The 20,604-nt window shown below is 40.4% G+C and overlaps 1 protein-coding gene across 9 annotated transcripts in view; it reads right to left on the reverse strand.

Moving 5' to 3' along the window:
* The window catches only part of ANKRD12 (ankyrin repeat domain 12), a 75,329-nt gene extending 60,475 nt beyond the window's left edge, over positions 1-14,854 (reverse strand). For 6 of the 9 annotated variants that reach the window (XM_081952780.1, XM_081952779.1, XM_081952778.1 and 3 more), the window contains exon 1: positions 14,428-14,608. The gene's annotated coding sequence lies outside the window, so the exon portion shown is untranslated. The other 3 variants (XM_081952773.1, XM_081952775.1, XM_081952776.1) reach the window with 3 other exon arrangements.
* Between the last annotated feature and the right edge of the window lie 5,750 nt (positions 14,855-20,604).

The raw sequence follows: 20,604 nt of genomic DNA on the forward strand, positions 1-20,604 counted from the left end.
CAAAGCCCGTCAGCAGCCGCTAACGCGCCTCCCGGTGGAGCCTTGACTGCGGAAATCACAGAAGACCCACGCGCTCCGAGCGCCTGTCCCACGCTCTCACAACACTTTTATAAGAATACTAGTTTAACAAACTACACTAAACTAATACAAAAATAATAAAAAGAGGCTACACTAACTGTATGGAGAGTTCAATTTGCTGCTCAAGGTCTGGAGACTCTCCAATTGCATCCTTTTAGGGCGACTGAGTTTTTAAAACTGAGCTCCTGGAGGGAGCAGGAGGCGTGGCTACACAAAGATTTGAACTCAGTCCTTGGGCAGCAAGCTGAAGTTAACCCATGCTTGGACACTCCAAGCAGCGCCTAGGAGAACAAAAGAATTTATGGATTTAAAGAGAGAAATTTTATTAGCAACATCATTGATAACACTACCGACAATCAAAGATAAGCTGATTAAGGAAACAGAAGAAGGGCATCGAAATTACATGAGAGATTTTATAAGCAAAGAGTTGCTAAGAGGAGTCCATACAAAGTTGATTAAGGAGATGACTGACACCACAAATGGCAGAAGATATGAGACTGTTCTGCTACCGGAAAGATACAGGTTGATAGATGGAAGAGTATAATTTAAAACTAGCTAAACTTAGTGAAATTTAGTGACAATAGATATAGTTAAATAAATAATTGATAATGATAATAATGTATACAATATGTAGTGTTATGATAAGTAATAACTGGATATGAATATTGAATGGTACCCATGAAAGGAAGATTAGAAACCATTTTGGATTATATATAAAGGTTAATAAAAAAAAGAATTAAGTTAGATTCAGTTAAGTCTTGATTATTAGGGGGGAAAATGATATGATGCAGGATATAGTCAAATAAAGGAGGGATAATGATAACGTACATATATATATGGGTACAACATAAGGAAATGGGATGTAAATTGTAAACAGTGATTTGGAAAGAAGGATTCAAAAATTTTGTTATTAAATATTATGGATGTTTAGCTAGAATAGGACATAAGGATTTAGTGTCATTGGAGGATTTTAGAAATAGTAAATTAAATGCCAGTATGTGGCTATGTATTAAATCTTGGTATATTTTATGATGAAGGATGTTTAAACAATTATAGTGAAATGAAAATGGAGGTATGATGACGGTAACATGTATAAATACCTGAATTAAAATACTTGAGTTAATATGAATTATGCTTGATTTCTGTGGGAGATGCACGAAACTCTTTTGTAACCAACTGATACACTTTCTACAGTATGTAAAGAAGGAAGATTTTATGTGTTGTGTTTGTTTTGAAAATTAAAAATAAATAAAAAACTTTTATATAAAAAAAGAAATAAGTTCATCTGCTATACTTTTGATATATTATTCCAGTTCCTTTTTTTTCTAATATGCATGCCTACATGTTCTGTTAATTATAAATAGAAATCTGTTAACTTTTGAATTAAACAGAGTGAGCAAATTATTCCCCATTTTAGAGAGAGCTGTTCCTCATTTAATGGCATATAACATACAGGTTGATAACTCTATAAAATCTCTTATCGTAGAATCTGTCCATCAAAAAATGAACACTACTTGCTGTTTCTAACCAGAGCTTTCAACATAAGCAAATCATTTACCCATTCGGATTTGAAAACCTCCCCTACCTATCTCTAGTGTCATCACTATCAAAAATTCCACTATTCTATCTGTGAAACTGAATAAGGCACCTAGAGATTTTCTACTCTTGAAGCTTTTAGGACACATACTAATTGATGAGCCCAATTATTAGCTGAGCTGTTTTCCCATATAAATAATATAGGTTGCATCCTGCCTGGGTTCTCCATATAAATGGGTTCTCCATAAAAAAAAGAGGCAAAGGTGATCCAAAATATTATAGACCTATAGTCGTCTTAGAATCATGGCTAAGATGAGTGTAAAATACTTTTTGAGTACAACAGAAGACTTTATGATGGAAAAAAGGAAACTTCCTTACTGGAAGAACAAACTGCAATTTAGATCAGAGCACTCCACAATAGACAGTTTTGTTTTATACCTTCTCATAACAAAATGAGTAATTAAAAACATGAAACTGTGTACTGCCTTCATAGATCTCAAGTGTGGTTTTTAATTCCATAATAGAAACATTCTTTGGAAGAAATTAGCCACATTAAACATGGAACCCACAAGCATACTACTGATTAAGACCCTCCATTCAAAACCAAATTGAAAGTATACAGTGGCGTAAAACCCTACCCATCAAAAATACTTATTTGTCAACTAAAGGTCCCTTTTATCTTCAGATCTAAAATCCATACTTAAAAGAACAGTCTCCTGGGACCTGAACTGAAGATTGACCTATTTCCTCTTGGACTCTAACATATGCACTGTAAACTGTTTATACACAAGGCAGTTCAGTTAAGAATCTATTATATTAAATAGATTGGCGTATTGAATAAAGGCAATGTATTTATCTGAACTCTGATGTTTGTATTAAGCACATATATATTTTATTATTGAATTTTCTTTTACCTATTTCATCTTGCAAATAGACCTTGTATTTTACCATTATTTTATTTTATTGATATGGTCATAAGACCAATCAATAAATGAACATATTAAACTCAGTCTTATGTTGAATGCCTAGCCATAAAATTGAATAATATTGTTTGGGAGTAAATCATACTGAAATCAGTGTCCTTATTTTAAAAAACATAGCTCTAAATTGAATACCATACAGGTAGAATATATACTAAAATTATCAAATTTATGATACACCAACGTTTGTATAACTATGCAGTACATATTAATGCAAGGAAAGGTTTTTTTTTAAACTGGCTATTTTTGTTTAAACTTTCTGACAACTATTATTGCCGTATTCATTTTCCTAAGTGGGAGTTACTTTCTTTATATATATTGACATGGTGTTATATTTAAAACGGCTGGAAAATATTTAAATTATAAAACATGTTTTACACATGTTTTAAAATTAATTAGAATGCAAATTAAAATTATTTTTATTTTATTACTTGTTTAACTCAATGTTTGTAAATAGAAAAAAATAGTTCAGCCAATATTATTTTGGAAGCTTCACACAATTACCATCACACTGGAAAATGCCAGAACATTTCGCAACAGATTGCTCACACAACAAATATGGAGAGCAACATAAGTGTTGTTTCTTTGAATATTAAACAAGAGAAAACATATTGGAGAAAAATTACCTTTGTTGGTTGTTTAATAAATACAGAACTATAGCTATCAGATTACTATCACCAAGTCCAAAGAGAAGACAAGTACAATAGAGCAGAGGTGTCAAACTCAAGGCCTGTGGGCCAAATCTGGCCCACAGTGTGTTAGATCTGGCCCGCGGGGTCGCCCTGGAAACAGCGAAAGATCAGCCCATGATGCTTCTGCCAGTAAAAACAGAGCTCAGGAGGGCCACATGCGGGTTCCATTTTCATGTGTGATGGCCTCCTCCAGCCCCCTGCCAGCGAAAATGGAGCTTGGGCCATTTTTGTTGGCAGAGGGCTGCATGAAGATCTCCCCAGCGCCACCCAGCCCACCACACGTGCCCCCGGCCATAAGTGACGTTGCGCTGGCCACACCTCCCTGGCCACGCCCCTGATGAGGTTGGTCTTACCTAAATGGTAGTTCTCTGTGCGCTGCACTCCATGCATGGGTTATAACTTCTGCCTATTAGCCCAGAGACTGAGTTTGAATTGTTTTGGATCCAGTTCTTAACAAAGGCGTAGATTGAAAAACATCATCTTGAACACCCTAGAATCTGACATGGATCCTGGACCGGTTCTTCAGGGATGGAATGGAGTCTCCCACAGCGCACAGAGAACTACCATTCAGGTAAGACCAACCGTCTTTCTCCTTTGCGCTGCTTGGAGACTCCATGCATAGGATATAACCAAGCATAGATGATCAAGGGCGGTGACAGGCTGGTCCAGGGTCCCTTCTGCAGAGAGAACCCTTTGAAGCACGTGTCATCTAAACGCCTCCTCCTCCAAAGCAAATGAATATAATCTGCAATGGTGAGGCCCAGGTTGCAGCCCTGCAAATATCTTCCACTGACACCTGCGTTGCCCAGGCAGCAGTGGAGGCAGCACTATGCATCAAGTGAGCCGTGATACGCTGTGGTATGGTTCTAGAGTGCTGCTCATAAGACAGGGCTGTGCCAGCCCTCAACCATCTACCGATCGTGGATGGTGATACCTTGTTGTCCAATGTGGCAGGCTGAAAAGACACAAATAAAGGAAGGCAGCCATCCGTTTTATGTATCAATGAACTGCTTGTCGTATGTCAAGTTTGTGCCATCTCTTTTCGCTGGGTGAACAGCTCTAAGGCAAAAATCTGGCAGAATGACCTCTTGTGCCCTGTGAAACTGCATATTCACTTTTGGAAGAAAGGACAGGTCAAGCCAGAGAATAATTCTGTTTGGTCAGATGAGACACAGTTTTTTGTCCTCCACTTTCAAACCTTCAACTACGTTGGAAGGAACTAGAGCCGAGGACGTGAGCGCAGCTACTGGGGCATCTACCTTTGGCCACTGGAGGAGGTCCTCCAATTCTTGAGCTACATTATAATAATGCCTATCCGTACCACTGGGAGAAGCAGAGGAGGTAGGCGGAGCCCATTGATGCTGAATAATATCAATAAACTATTTTGGGGACGGAAGGGAATCCTGAGTGGCTGCAGGTTCTGTGAACAGCCGTTCACCCAGATCCTGCGATTCCTTGTTGGGCGCAGCGGAATCTCCCCTTCCCTCCAAATTAGTAATGGCTCTAGCTTTGAATAGGAGAGACTTAAAAAGAGTTGGTGCGAACAAGCCTGTGAATGTTGGTTTGTCAGGAGTCAAGCCTTCATCTTCCAACAACTCTTAATCATCAACCACTCCTTCCTCTAAGATGAAATCATCGCTATGGTCGGATCATTGGTCAGCGGAAAGATCTTGAAGGCCCACGTTATCCAGCTCCAGTGGTTGCTGTCTGTTGACAGTTGTGGAAGCAGCAGCATTGCGCTGGGTTCTGCAGAGAAGTGCGGCCTTAATGCCTTGGAGAATGGCCTCCATGATGTAATCTTTCATTTCTTGGGAGAAAGGAGAACTGGTATGCCCAGAAGGATGGATCTCTGCAGGAGGAGGAGTGTCAGATGTAGGAGGAATAGGTTAAGAACCTGTAGACTTCCTCTCCATGGCTGGAAAACTATCAGAGGGTGCAAAAGACTCCTCGAAACAGGCCAGATATGCAGATGGAACATTGGGCGCATCAGGTGAGAGCTCACACTGTGGTCTGCGTGTCACTGGTGGAGAATCCTGTGCAACTGTAGACTTGCTGGCCTGCAAAGTGGCTGCCTTTTGGGCCTTAGCAAATTGTTTTTCAAGGGCTTTTTGACATCTGGAAGTGTTTGTCAGTGGTGGAAGATGACTGAGATGATGATAAATGACAGGCCTTGCCAGGTCCATGTCTGTTGTCAGCCATGTGGAATGGAGTTAGTTGGAAAGATAAAATGAGGAATAGCAGTAAAATGAGCTATGTATAAAGACCTAGAGCCCCGGGATGTGACCAATTATTTGGAGTGACACCGGGGATAGAAGAAATTATGGCTGCGGTGTTAGATGTATGGGCCCTCAGGAACAAGACAGCACTCCAGTCGATCCAATGGCTATGAGGGAGGCTTCAGGTGAAAAGGCCAGCTAGATTCAAATGAGGTAGCTGGTTTATCTGAGTACGTTTGGTAGGCCAGACGCGGTCGCAGGTATGAGGCAAGTTTCTAACCTGATGTCTGCCCTTACGATTGCCCACCGCTATAGGATCTAAGAGTACTGACCAGGGGTGAGCCCCAAAATGGCGGCCGGGTGGAGAAACGGTGAAAGGGTGATCAAAATGGCAGTCAGAATGAAAGAACAAACTCCTTGATGTTGTCAGCCTGCCGCAAAGAGCGCCGGTTGATTACCACCAAAGTAAAGGCCTTCGTGCCTCAATATGAAGAGTGAGTCACCTGCAAGCTCCCAAACTATTGGAGTGATGCAGCGCTGCAGAAAAATAGCTTCCAAGTGAAGGATGAAGGATTGACGAAGCGTGGCAAAACCAGCTCTCAAAATGGCTGCTGGTGAGGCGATGATAAGGAGCAGCCTCCAAACGGTGGGAAAAAAACAACTCTCTGGCAGATCGGGAATCAAAAGAAATTTCCTCTGCTTTCCTATAGTCAGCAATTAGCCAAGCTGCTGCTGGTGCTCAATTTGTGAGCGGTGCGGCTGGGAGAGAAACAACAACATGGGAGACGTCAGTACGTGTATAAAGCGGTCGTCAGAATAAGCCTTACTATGGAACGGCTGGCAACTATGTGGCAGCCACTCAGAAGCTCCAACGATACCTTGGGACTGCTTAAGAAATAGTTGTGCTGTCAGATGTTCTTCCTGCCTGATGTAGACTCCAGTATGAATTTATTTCAAAACTCTGTCCATTAAGAGAGAGTGAGTTGAAGATGCGTCTCTTTGGGCTTAGACTGAGTTAAGAACTGGATCCAGTCAAGCCAAGGAAATGTGTCCAAACAATTCAAACTCAGTCTCTGGGCTAATAGGCAGAAGTTATAACCCATGCATGGAGTCTGCAAGCAACGCACAGGAGAACATCTATGTCTATCCTGAGTACATTATTTCTAATGATGTTTGTGAAAGAAATAGTATGGACAATTTTCAAAGAATTTGCTGTATGTTTGATGTATTATGAAATAATCATGACTATACTCTTCCATTTAATTGCAAAAACATTAAAAACAAATGTAAAATATTTTGTAGTTTCTAAAAGTATGAATAAAATAACTATTTAAAATTAAAAGGCATTCTAGTCAGTGTACAATAAAATCTGAATTAAAATAAATATATGAAAGCATACATAGTTTAAAAAAAAATTCAGTTTATCTCAGGGAGAGGGACTAACTTCCGGTATATTTTTCTATCTAAAAAGAAAACCACTGTGTTCAGGAGGAAACTAAATTTAAAAAAATTCAGTTTATCTCAGGGAGAGGGACTAACTTCCGGTATATTTTTCTATCTAAAAAGAAAACCACTGTGTTCAGGAGGAAACTAAATTTAAATTTAGATAGTACATATATGCAGAATATTTTGAATTCAAAAATATTTCGAGCTCAAAAGAGTTGTTACTTCAACTGTCATTTGAAATGGGTTGTTCAGATCTTACTGGAACTGTTCTAATGTTGTTCCAAAGTTGTTCCATATCCCTCTAAATATTTGTAAATTTTATAATGGCCATAATGTGATGTTTTGTTTTTCTTGCTTAGCTTAATTTGTAGAAACCCCCATTAGCCAGCGAGTTCCATGGGAACTGGACTATTATCATTTAATCAACATACCATGGTTAAAAGGTTAAACACTTGAACTCCTGAAAAAAAGAAAGATAACGAACAAATAATATATTCATTTAAGGCAATGTGTGATTTTGGCTACTGGTATAGTTCAAAGGTTTGAATAGTATAAGCATTGTGTCACCTGCTCTCTTTCTTGCTGAGATCTCAGAGAAGACTGAAATTTGTTCAAAGCTATTCAGTACACTGTTGATTTAAGCAGGATATGATAAACTGAATACATTCAACAGTCTGTCTTTAAATTCATGTTAAAATATTTTTTGTTCATTCTGCTTAGTAGGTACCGTGTTTCCCTGAAAATACGACCTGTCCCGAAACTAACGCCTTGCCACATTTTTCGCATGGGCAAAAATATAAGCCCACCCCCGAAAATAAACCCCCTGAACCACCACCCCTCCAGCCAGGCAGAGCACCGCTCACCAACCTAGCGGTATCCCAAAGGCGCCAAGCCACGGGAGCCGAGGGGAAGGCGCTCACGTTGCTTGCCGCCTTTGGGATACCGCTAGGTTGGGGAGTGGAGTTCTGCCTGGCTGGACGGGGGAGTTACTGGGCGGCTGCTCCCTTGCGAGCGGGCTCCCGAAGAGCCGGGCACAGCCTCAGGGGCGAAGCAGCCATGAGGTGACCACGCCCACGAGCAGCCGCCCGGCAAATCCCCTCTCCAGCCAGGCAGAACGCCATTCACTGACCTAGGGGGTATCACTAAGGCACCAAGCCATGTGGTGCTCTGCCCGCCCCCGAGCTCCCGCGGCCTGGCACATTTGGGATACCCCCTAGGTCAGTGCATGGAGCTCTGCCCGGCTGGAGAGGGGGGTTGCACGAGCGCCTGTTCCGCCCCCAGCCTCACCAAGCGCCTTGCACAGCTCTCCTAAGGTACTGCTGCCGCCACGCTCCGAGCATAGCTTCCAAACTCCAAAACTCGGCTGCTGAGTCTTTCAGCATCAGCCGCTCTAGGAATGCTCTCTATGGTGGGCCGGCTGCTGGAAGAATCTCTGTCCGGAAGACTCTCTGTCCGGCAGCTGGCCCACCATAGAGAGCACTCCTAGAGTGGCCGATGCTGGAAGACTCGGCAGCAAGTTTTGGAGTTTGGAAGTTACGCTCGGAGCATGGTGGTGGCCAGCAGCGGTGCCCTGGGAGAGCTACGCAAGGGCTTGGTGAGGCTGGGGGCGGAACAGGCACTCGCGCAACCCCCTCTCCAGCCAGGAAGAGCTCCATGCACTGACCTAGGGGGTATCCTGAATGTGCCAAGCCGTGGGAGCTGGGGGGCGGGCAGAGCCCCACAGGGCTTGGCGCCTTAGTGATACCCCCTAGGTCAGTGAATGGCGCTCTGCCTGCCTGGAGAGGGGATTTGCCGGGCGGCTGCTCGTGAGCATGGTTATCTCATGGCTCCTTTGCCCCTGAGGCTGTGCCCAGCTCTTCGGGAGTCCACTCGCAAGGGAGCAGCCGCCCAGCAACCCAAAAACAATAAGCCCTCCCTGATAATAAGCCCAAGGCCATATTTCATGGGGCAAAAGAAAATAAGACCCTGTCGTTTTTTCGGGGAAACACGGCACATTCTCTGATACGTCAATGGGTACTGAAATGCTATGCTAAGTACAGAGAAGAGACGAACCGAATACAGATAGTCCTCAAGTTACGATCACAATTGAGCCCAAGATTTATGTTACTAAGTCACCCATTTTATGATTTTTCTTGCCACAGTTGTTAAGTGAATCATTGCATTTGTTAAGTTAATAATATGGTTGTTAAGTGAATCTGGATTACCCAATGACGTTGTTGTCAGAAGGTTGCAAAAAGCTGATCACATGACCCAAGGACTCTGCAACCATCATAAATATGAACACATTCCAAGCATCTGAATTTTGATTATGTGACCATGGGGATGCTATAACAGTCATGTAAAAAACAGTCTTAAGTCACTTTTTTTCAGTCCGGTTGTAACTTTGAATGGTCAATCAATGAACTATTGTAAATCAAGAACTACCTGTACTATACTATATAGGTGACTATTCTCCTCCAGAATAGTCATCTATATAAAATATTTTATCATTTCTGGCTGCAGGTGAATGTTTAAACATAAGGTTGCATGACTAACTATATCATACTGGCATTTGGAATGTTTGACCTCAACATGCATTTTATACAAGTAAACCTCATTACCTGTTTCTAATCAGTGGAAAGATCAGAAAATCTAGATAATTGATCTAAAATTGACCAATCCATGGAACTCTCTGCTTTCCTTCTACATGTCATTGTCCTGATAACTCATGGGTGTCAAACTCGATTGTGTCATGTGACATATCACAATGTTTTTTGCCTTTGTGGAGCCAGGGTGGGCGTGGCCTGCACATGATGCATCCAGCCCATGGGCTGCCAGTTTGACACCCCTGTGCTAACTGAATATCAGCACAGCTTTGCTAAAATTTCAGTTGAAAATATTCAGAAGATAAAGAAGAGGCTTGATGCATAGGGAAAAAGAAGTTTGGTTTTTCTCCCTCTATGCAAATCAATCAATATGCCGTTTGTCAATAAAACATCCAAGTAACATCATTTAGCAGGGAGGACGAAGAGAGGATAGCATTTTAGTGCTTAGATAGATATTTTACCTCTGGTCTTTGAAAGGAAGTTATTAGAAAAGAATGGAAAATTAAATTAGGATCCAAAACTTAACAGTGGCACTAGAATAGTTAGATAAATTAGTGAATCAATGAATCAATAAATTAATTCTATGGAGAATGAAGTGATATGGTGAGGAATTGAAATAGTATGCCAAAAGGTAGGCGATTAGAGAAAAGCATCCACCTCACTTGGAAATTCTCTCTCTCTCTCTTTCCTCTCCCCACCCTCGAATTTTAACTCATAGAAGAGTGATCTTCCCTGAAGGAAGGAAGGAAGGAAGAAGGGCCACATTATTGAAGAAAAGATTAACTTTTACAGGAACAGAAAAAATACAACAGAAAAGCTTAATTACAGGTGATGCTTTTCTTGGATACTCACTGTGGCGATAGTATGCTAATTGGGTTCTAATACCACTACATCATAGTGATATGGAAAGGTCTATGTTTAACATGATATTTGAATTTCACTTAAGATCAGACAAATTTAAGATGTTAATGGTGCAAACACTGTAAAAATCAATTAAAAATATTTACTTATTTTGCAAATCATCTTGTCTAGTATCTTTGTATGTTGACCAGAGTAGTCCTACAGAAATTTATAAATTTAGAAAATATTATAATGAATTTGCAGTATTTAGAACAGGGGTGTCAAACTCAATTTCATTGAAGGCTGCATCAGCGTTATTTTTGACCTCAGGAGGCGGGGTGAGGGTGGCCAGCTATACATCACTCATGTCAGGATGCTTGTGGTGGCCCGAGAGCTCTGCCAGCAAAAACGGGGTGTTTCCAGGGTGGCTCTGTGAGTCAGATCTAAGCACCCCAGAGGCCGGATCCAGCTCCCGGGCCTTGAGTTTGACCTCCCTGATTTAGAAGATCAGAAATTCCATTTTACACTTCTGGGTTTTAAACATTCTTTTTAGTTGAAAACCAATATATTTTAACCAATAGGTCAATTATTATTTTATTTGTCATACAGTCAAGATTTGGCATTTTTATCCACCTATTGAGATCTGGAATAGTCTATATTTGAATTGCATAGTCAATTATCCTTATTTCTGGATTTGAAGATTTGCAGATTTGCTTACTAACGAAAATGCATTTGTAAGCAAAAGTCAATACTCATGGTGCTTTCACAATCATTCATAGATGTGCAGAAATTGTGTCCATGAATCAAAATATATCATTAAGGGAGGAGAAGAAAGCAAATCTGAAGCTTATTTAAAACAGCTAGCCTAGAAATAAGAGTAATTATCTTTCATCTTGGCAACAATTTTACATTGTTTAATACAATAATCTCAATATTTCATTAGATTTATTTTGTATGCTACCTTACTACAGAGAGAAAAACAAATAATAGTAACAAAGAATAACAATACTACAAATTGGAATAAAATGATTGCTCAAAATACATAATAAGGTCTCAAAGTTTTCCAGGTTTGTTTTCAGGTTTCATAAACAAAGCACCTATCCTAAAAAGGTCCTTTTTGCGATTATCTGCCTCACTTAATTTGGCAAAGGTACTTGGAGAGAAGCCTTATACACAGATCACTAGAATCCAAATAGGTAAATATTAGGAAGAGATGTTCCTAAGTTACTAAGCCATTTAGTGCTAGTAAATTGAACACTAGTACTTTGAAATGGGTTTGGAAATGGACTATAGGAACACTGTAAAGCAACAGCATAATATATTTTGCACCTGTCAGTCCAGCTGGCATAGATGCTGATTTGAATGAATCATAGTTTTTACATTGTTACCTAATATTTTAAGTGGCGTGAAATACTTTTCCTGTTCATGTAGAATATTTTCTTGAACCGATATGAATAGTATTCAGAATAAATAAGAATGAATATTCTTAACCACAAGAATGATTATCAGAAATACTGAATCATTTTTCCATTATTCCAGCACATATTTATGTTGTGGTGCAGTAGTCCATGCTACTGATTCTGAACAGCAGAATGAGGGAGCATTCATCTCAGGTTTGATTTACACAGCTGGTAAAACCTTCTTGGCCTACTTACAACTATTCATATACTTTATCTCTATATGAATATTAGTATCAAACTGAAATTACCCAAATACATTTATGTATGGCTAAATAACAATTTCAAATGGAAATATAATGCAATAATCCAATGCACTTATGAATAGGACTTTGGATAACAATCTTGAAAAGAGCTCAACTAAGGAAACAGCAGGTTAGGTACAGTCTACCTGTCATCAACCCTGAGCTATCTTTTCTGGTCCAATCTGGCACAGATACCATTTCATTTATAATCTCATTTTCTTCTGCCAGATGAAATACTGCCAAAGTTGTATGACATTTTCACATCATGCCATGTAACCAGTATCTATCATATACAAAAAATTACAAAACCTCCTTGCACCCGATTCTACAGCTAACCAAATTTCTATGTGTGATTTACTCTAATACACAGGTCAAGATGAACAGTAAGGAAAAAGATGAGAAACAAAAAATTCCAGAATGTTTGTGAGCAAAAGGACAGGAAACCTTTCATTTAGGACAACAGATAAACAAGTGGTTCTTATATATAGACGTATGTATTCCCAAACAATACATATGCATGTAATTCAGGGGAAATGATCTTCCCCTATTGTCAGTATAGAAAGAAACAGCAACTTTCAGTCTGAAATTTCTGGAACCAGATAAAGGACCACCTCAAAGACCACTCAATTACGATTATACATCTGTGACATCTGCAATTATTTTCAGTCAGTATGATCCAAAAGTAATGGCTTGTGTGAGGCACAGAAGCAAGTGAGAGCTAATTAAATCTTCTACAACACTTCCTGTCTTCCAAGTATATTTATTAATTACATAATTCATTACTATATAATTTCAGCATAACTGCATTATTAACTGTGGCAAACTTGGAGAGTGTTTTGTCTAAAAGCACACAGAAATATCTAATACTTATCAACCTTTACCAAACTCCATGATTCCCAATATGCTATTTTTCTCATTCTCAAACCATTTTTAGTCAAAGACTGCACTCCTTTTCCTTTCTTTTAATTTTCAAGTCGTTTCACTTTTAAAAGTTAAATAAGAATTTTAGCACCGGCAAAAGTCAAACGAGAGACAGAAAGCTATTTAATATATAACGGAAAGATATAAATATTTTATTCCGTCTTAAGACCCAGCCAAGAGACACATGTCTCGCACCAAACTAGGCTAACCGGCTTCTCTGAACTTAAGGCGCAGTTTTTAAATACTCTTTTTGCTCCTAGCATACACTGTCCATCAAAATGAGGCTGGCAATAACTATTTCCGTAAGCTCTAGAAACACCGTTTATGCTTTCTCTTTTTTTTTCACCCCCTCAGCAGCCTGTAGAAATGTACGCAAACACTCGCGGGCGGGGGCGCGCGCGCGCCCGCTAACCACCGCCTCTTCCTTTTAAAAAAGGGCTGACAATGCTGCAGACCAGAAAACTCGGGAGTTAGCAGCGCTAGGATAGCTATGAATTAACCTACTTTGGCCCATAAACGCAGATGCCTTAGTACCGTAGACGATGGGGAACGCGGAGAGAAAACGCGTATCAGGGACCAGCCCACAAGCACGGAGAAGTAGTGACAGCAGCGGCAGCCATGGCTCCAGCTGCAGCCGCGCCAAAGGTGACAGGCTGGAAGCGCCAGAAAGCTTGGCGATTGCTGCCTCCGGAGCGACCGTTCTAGAGAATGCAAGCCTTTTCGTGGCGGCTGAGAGAAGGCGTGTCGGGAGAGCCGAGAAGGATTCGTGCCCGTTCTAGGAAGGCAAACCGGCTGCAGCACCTCCATTACGAGGAAAGGCAATGCAAGAAAGGGGGTGGGAAGCAGGAGTGTTCTCTCTTCCTCTCAAACGCGCCGGGGGGAAACACAGCGGAGCAAAACGTCCCCCGCTCAGCACACAACACCCAGGCCCCCAAGAAGGGACGATTCGCGGGGTGCACCACAGTAGACTGTGCACTGACCCGGGTCCGCACACGTACACGCGCTTGTAAGCACGCACACACGGGCACACACGCACATACATACACAGGCACGAATAATATACACACGCCGACGTCCGTCCATCTATCTATCCATCGCATCCATCTATAGACCGGGTTGGGGCTGAAGAGGGGCGGACAAACACGCTCCCCTCTAAACAACCACATTTGCAGAAAGGAGCGAGTTTGACAGACACGTATATATCTCTATATATGGCAGAAGGAAGCGAAAGAGAAAATCTCGGAGCAGCGTTAAAGCACAACCGCGGCTGTTTTTATTCCCGCCACCTCTTCCCCCACCCCTCACCCCCTCACCTCAGCGCGATATTAACCAAGGTTGTCATCCACGTAATTGCCGCCGCCGCCGCCTTTATTCCCCCTCCCCGGACCCGAATCTGCGGTAGCGACACTGGCAGTTTCTTCCTCTCTTTACCTTTCCTCAGCGGAAGAGAGAGAGACGACTCCTGACAAGACGGGCTGTCCTTTCCAGGTTGCTCAGCCACCCGCTGCCAGTGAGCGGCGCCCCGAGTTCCAACCCCGTTCCAACAGCTACGGTAACAGTCGGGTTTGGACGACACCCCTTCCCCTCAGTTCAGTCGCTCCCCTTTCCCTCGCCTCTCATTCCCCTCCTCCCTCAAGCCCGTCAGTATGTCGGTTTGTCACTCGCCTGCGGGATTGGTGGAAACGCCATTCACGTGACGGGAGTCGGGCGAGAGGAACGGGTAGACACGCGGTGCGGTCGTGAGCATTAGCGAGGCGAAGGGAGGTGAGGAGAGTTCGGAGCAAAGGCCGACGTCACAATTGCCCGTTCTTAGCGTTTCTAGAGGTTCCGCGGCAGTAATTTAACTCGTTTCTTAACATAGCCACCGGCCAGAAGGAGAAGAGGGGGAGAAAAAAAGAATAACGGGCACGGTTACGATTAGAGGGCGGAGAAAGTGTTAGTGCGCAAGCGTCGAGATCTTCTCCTCTTCTTGGGTGGTGCGGCTAGAACTTTCTCGAAATACCGGCGGCGGGGGCAGGGGTGGTTCTGTAAGGAGGCGTAGAGGGGAGAGAAGAACCTACACACTTGGCTTGACCAGGGGGATTCGAACAGGTACCGAAGCACGTCTAGGAGTCGGTCATTCATGTTACTCCCCGAGGGAAGGGCTTTGGGAAGGACGGTGGCGCAGTGAATTTTTAATAAACACTGAGCACGCATGCGTGGCTGGTCTGAGAAGCTCTGCTGCATCCTAATAAAACAGCCGTCCGGGTGCAGGTGTTAAACCGCATTCGGGTCTTTTTTTCTTTGTACTTGTTGGCAGACCTCCCCCCCCCCGTTTTTCCCTCCCTTTCGAAGGATGGATGGGTGAAATCCACGTATGGCGCTCAGTGCATTATTGACATGTCAGTGTAGGCCGACTTCCATACAATCCGTTTGCTTGTCTTGAATAAGTGTCGCGAACAACCGGGTTTCTGTTGGAAGATTTTGATTAGACGCCGACGTTACAAATCGGAAAGGCTGCTCGGAACATTCTTGCGTGGTTTAATCGTGATCTCTACCTCTCTCTGCTTGAATATAGAAAAATAGGCTTTAGAATTAAGATTTAAATCAAAATACTGTATGTTGGTAAGTTATCAAGTACCATATTATTAAGTTTAACCTTAAATTAAAAATGATTGGTGGATACACAGTGATTGTCCTAGGTTACAACGGTAAACGAAGATTTATTCTATATTTAGAATCTGAAAAGGTGGTGTATACAGCACTATTTGTATACAAATAGATCTGTAGGCAATAGAGCTATATTAAGATTGTTCCGTTTCAGCATTCAGGAACACACATAGCAGGTAGTTGGGAACCTCTGCTTCTTTGAATTTCATAGCAGATTTTTAATTGTAACAGACTAGACATTATTTATGAGATTAACTGTATTGCTGCCAGCTAGTGGTCATTCGGGTTTTTTGGCCCTACAAGTAATAAATGTGTGCCTTCAAGTAAGCTTTAATGCCTGGTGATGCTTGGACAAGCTCATGTAGTTTTCTTGGCTTGCCACTGCCATCATTCTAGGACAGAGCACAACTGGCCCAAAGTCATTGGGCTAGCTTTGTGTTTAAAGCAGAACAGGTTATTGGAATTCTAATTTGTAGCTTGATGCATTAATACCAAACTGCCTCTCTTAGTAGCCCAGATATTTAAATAATAAGGATGTTTGCCCATGTGACATAAAAAAACCAAATCTCCAATAACAACAAAAATCAAATGGTTATCTTGGTCTGAATAATTCCTCCTAAATATAAAATGTTACGGAGTTTTTCTAAAGGGATCTTAGTCGAGAGATTGCATTGCCATAATTCTAAGAAAAAATAGCCTAAATATCAACATGATTCACTCAGTGATATGTAAGCTTCTTATTCTTTTTGCAGTAGGACTTTCACTTTCCCTCTGAATCCATGAATTCCCTTAATTTTCCTCCAGAGGATTCCTCAATTTTCCAAAAGATTTTTATGAGAAAAGGAGAGGTCCCCACAGATTTAGTTGAATATAATTCAAGGCTATTTTCTTCTTTAACAGATTTAGTAGCGTTTTGGAGAATGAGAAATACAAACGTATTATGCTGAATAGTTTGATCCATCAATTTACAGATTTTTTTAAATTAGTGAATTTATTTTATCCTTATGCAATCCCCATTTTCTAAACCTTCATAATATGTGGGGAGGTTTTTCTCATTTACCCCACATGCAGAGGATTCTGTAATTTTGTTGTATAGAGAATGCATAGAAAAGTATAGTTTGTTATAATACACATTTGACCATAACAAACATGCAACAAAGTTGAATATTAATCTCTTCGGAAGATTATATTCTCCTATTTCTTTCTTTCTGTTCTTTCAGTTCCCATGCATAACTGAAAGCAGTATCATAAGTGGTTTTTGTCATTCATCAGAGGAACAGCGCCCATAAGTTGGAATCTTTAATAAAGAATGCTTAATTCTTTATTTATATTCCATTTTTATTTAAAGCTTTGCATGAACATTTTATATCTATTCTCGAAAGGCTGTCCACACTCTGTGATCAATGAGCACAACTTGCATTCAGTTTTGTAGCATTAAGACTTTAGATGGAAGACAATCTATAAAATTTCAGATTCATAGGAAACAATGAAATAATGCCAGAATATCAATCAAAATGTATATAATGGGAACATGACAGTAATAATTCAGAAGTATAGTAAGTGCTTAATCAGAATTATAGCTAGTTACAGCTACTGATACTAACTTAAAGCTACTTTAGGTTTGGCCTAAAGACTTCATTAATTATATTTTCTTAAAAGAAAACTAGTTTTAAAATATAAGCACTAAATAAAAAAATTCAGATGAGAACAAAATAAAAACTAGAAAATCCTCTTCTATCCATGAAAGAAAAATAATATATTTTTGAATATTGCATTAGCTTGATTATAAAATTCTACGCACACATATTGAGACATACATACATAAAATGAATTTGAATTTGCAATATCATAAGTTGTTGACCTTAAAAACAGATTTTCAGTAACATTTTAGGATAATTGATGAATGGGATTTAGTTTGAGAATCTGTAACTATTCAAACCAAACTGAAAATTCATTTGAAATAAGGCAGAGAAATATTGTATTATTTATGTGTATGTCCTCCAAGTCAAGCCGTGCTGTCTCATCATGGTGGGTGTGTAGTTGTTCCTGGGAAAATGGGCTATGAACGCCAGGAGTTTACAACAATACAATATAGTTACATCATCTGGGATGTGAAAGTCATCCTAGGTGCCCTTTTAAGGCTGACAGGGATTTATATACAGAAGCAGTCACATAGGAAAAAGAGGAAATGGCTGATTGCTTTAGTAACAACTCAAAATATATCATTTCATACTGCTTGGGAAAAGGCAATGGTAGGTCATTCCTGTATTTAACCATGAAAACCACCTGGATAGACAGAATAAAGTGATTGATGATATAATATCAGATGATGGGCTCCATGGACCAAGTGGCACAACTAAATGGCAGCAAATACGACATTGAGAACAGTTGAGCTTTTTGAGTACTACTAATGGTTTTATGAATTGACTGGATTGAAGCAATGTCTACTTCTGGGCATCTGAAACTGAAAACAGAATTACAGTGGGAACAAGAAGATAAGAAACATGGATATGGAAAATCTCAGTGAAATCATATGAATCAACTACAGAGTGACATCTCAGGTATTAATGAATTGAAATAATGAATTGAGTAGTTTTATGTTGTTTTTACTAAGGGAATTTTTAAAAATGGCATTTCTTTCATAGGATTATAGCAAATACAGTACTGGGGTAGAGTCTAGTCAGTGACAAAATACGTTTTACACTTCAGGGACAGCCTTTCTTCAATAATTGATGTAGTATAGAGGTTAATGAATTTTATAATCAATCTGAAATGAACAGAATGTGGAAACGAAACATGCTGCTTGTGGTTGGAGAATGGGATGCCACAGTTGGAAAAGGAGGACAACAATGTTCGACTATATGGCCTAGGAAACGAAAATGAAGCAGAACAATTTAGCTTTTGACAATCGAATAATTTATTATTAATGCATTCTTCAAACAACCAAAACAACTGCTACACATATGGATATCTTCAGACACAGCACACAAAAATTAAACACTATGTTATTGGCAATCATTGGAAAAGTTGTTATAATACAAAAAAATGTGGCGAGGGGCTTGATTGTGAAGGAGATCAACTGCTCATATACAAGTTCCAAGTCAAGCTAAAGTGAAAGAAAGCCAAGGAGTTTCTACAATGTGATCCTAAGCACCATCGTTTTCACGGATAACATCAAGTATTGCTTTCAAGACCTGAACATCATTTGTAAAGAATTAGAAGAACTGTACAATAAAATCAAATAAGTTGTTAAGGGTCAATATGAAAAGAGATTGTAAAAGATCAAGCAGCATGTCAGAACAGATGATGGAAAATTGTCAAGAAGAGATGAGCCCTAAAAACCTGAGATCATGAAAAGAAACTTATTTTAAAAATTCAGAGAAAAGACAAGTAGAATTAGGATGACATCTGTAAAAATATTGAGAATAGAAACAGATTATAGAAAAAAGGCAAAGCCTTCCAAATCCAAAAGATTTCTGAACATAGAAGAATGTGGTGTACTAAAAGATCCCACTTGGCAAGATGCAAGGATTATACTGAAATTCTATACAATAGGTATAGCAGTCAAAATACTTTAGATTTTTCCTATTTATAAGAAACTAATAATGAAAATGAATTTAGATCACATTACAATTATTACCACAACAGAAAGCTACAAGAACTCATAGATATCTCCAGAAGTATGGCAAGCAATAGAAGAAAAGATTCTGACCAAACTATGCCAGTAAACAATTCCAAAATATCTTATTGGATGGAATATGCAATAAAACCTATTGATTAGTTCTTTCATTGTCTGATATACAGTTTCGTTGTTTTCAGACTGACATTATTGACAAATTGATGATTAATTCATTTTCCTGTCAATCAGAAATTTAAAAAAATGTTTTTCCATTTATTTACTAAATTTATAAGCTACCCATTTTATGTAAGTATCTAGGTAATGTACACAATTTAAATTTTATACTTACAATACACATACACAAATTATGAAGCAGGATTGTCTACCTTTTAAATTTTTTTGGTAGTCAGCTTGGCTGGATATAGTTATAGCTATAGTTTGCATTAATAAGTATGCCATTCTCCTACGCGCTGCTTGGAGAGTCCAAGCATGGGTTAACTTCAGCTTGATGCCCAAGGACTTAGTTCCAAGTGGTGTAGCCACGCCTCCTGCTCCTTATAGAGGCCAGTTTAAAAAACTCAGTCGCCCTAAAAGGACGCATTTTGGGGAGCTCTAGTACTTGAGCAGCAAAGTTGGACTCTCCAAACAGTGTAGTGTAGCCTTTATTATTTTTGTATTTAGTTGATAATTTAAGTGTTTTTGCAGTTTAGAATTTTTTTCCCTCAGCTTTTCTCGACGTGCAGAGCAGGCTGCTCGGTGCGAAGCTGCCTTCCGCGATCATTGCGGTTGAGGCATCACCATGGGAGGCTCGTTCAGTGGCTGCTGACGAACCTGGGGGCAGATAGGAAGCCTAGGAGTACCCCAAAACTGTCGGAGGATCTTCCTTCTTGCTCCAGAAGTTCCCCTGAGCTCTCCGGATTGCCAACAGTCCCCGGTGTTGCTCCGAGCCGCGCAGCGGCCTTTTTGGACAGTTTAAAATTGGCGCATTTTTTCTTCTTGGCTGTTTGCATTGCCGCTGTCTGTCTCCAAAGCAGATTGCTGCTGGGAGGGGTATTAATTCAGCGACCTTGCTCCAGGCTTCCAGACATGTCTCCCCCTCCCCAGGAAGGACATTCTGAGCGGCTGGAGGATGTTTAGCTGTTTGCCTTGGCCATACCCTACTTTAAATTTAGCGTGGATCTGTGGGCGCACTGGGCCTTTTCTGATAGCCGCCATTTTATTCCTGCTTGAGTACTTCATTGCCTCAGGACAGTTACTGTTCTATTTGGGACTTTAATTCACTTCGACCTCCAGTGGTAGCAGACCTGCAGTGAAGGACAATTTATTGTGCCCTGATCCCT

Source organism: Natrix helvetica (genome assembly GCF_964273705.1).
Source record: "Natrix helvetica genome assembly, chromosome: 4".
In the NCBI taxonomy this organism is placed as follows: domain Eukaryota; kingdom Metazoa; phylum Chordata; class Lepidosauria; order Squamata; family Natricidae; genus Natrix; species Natrix helvetica.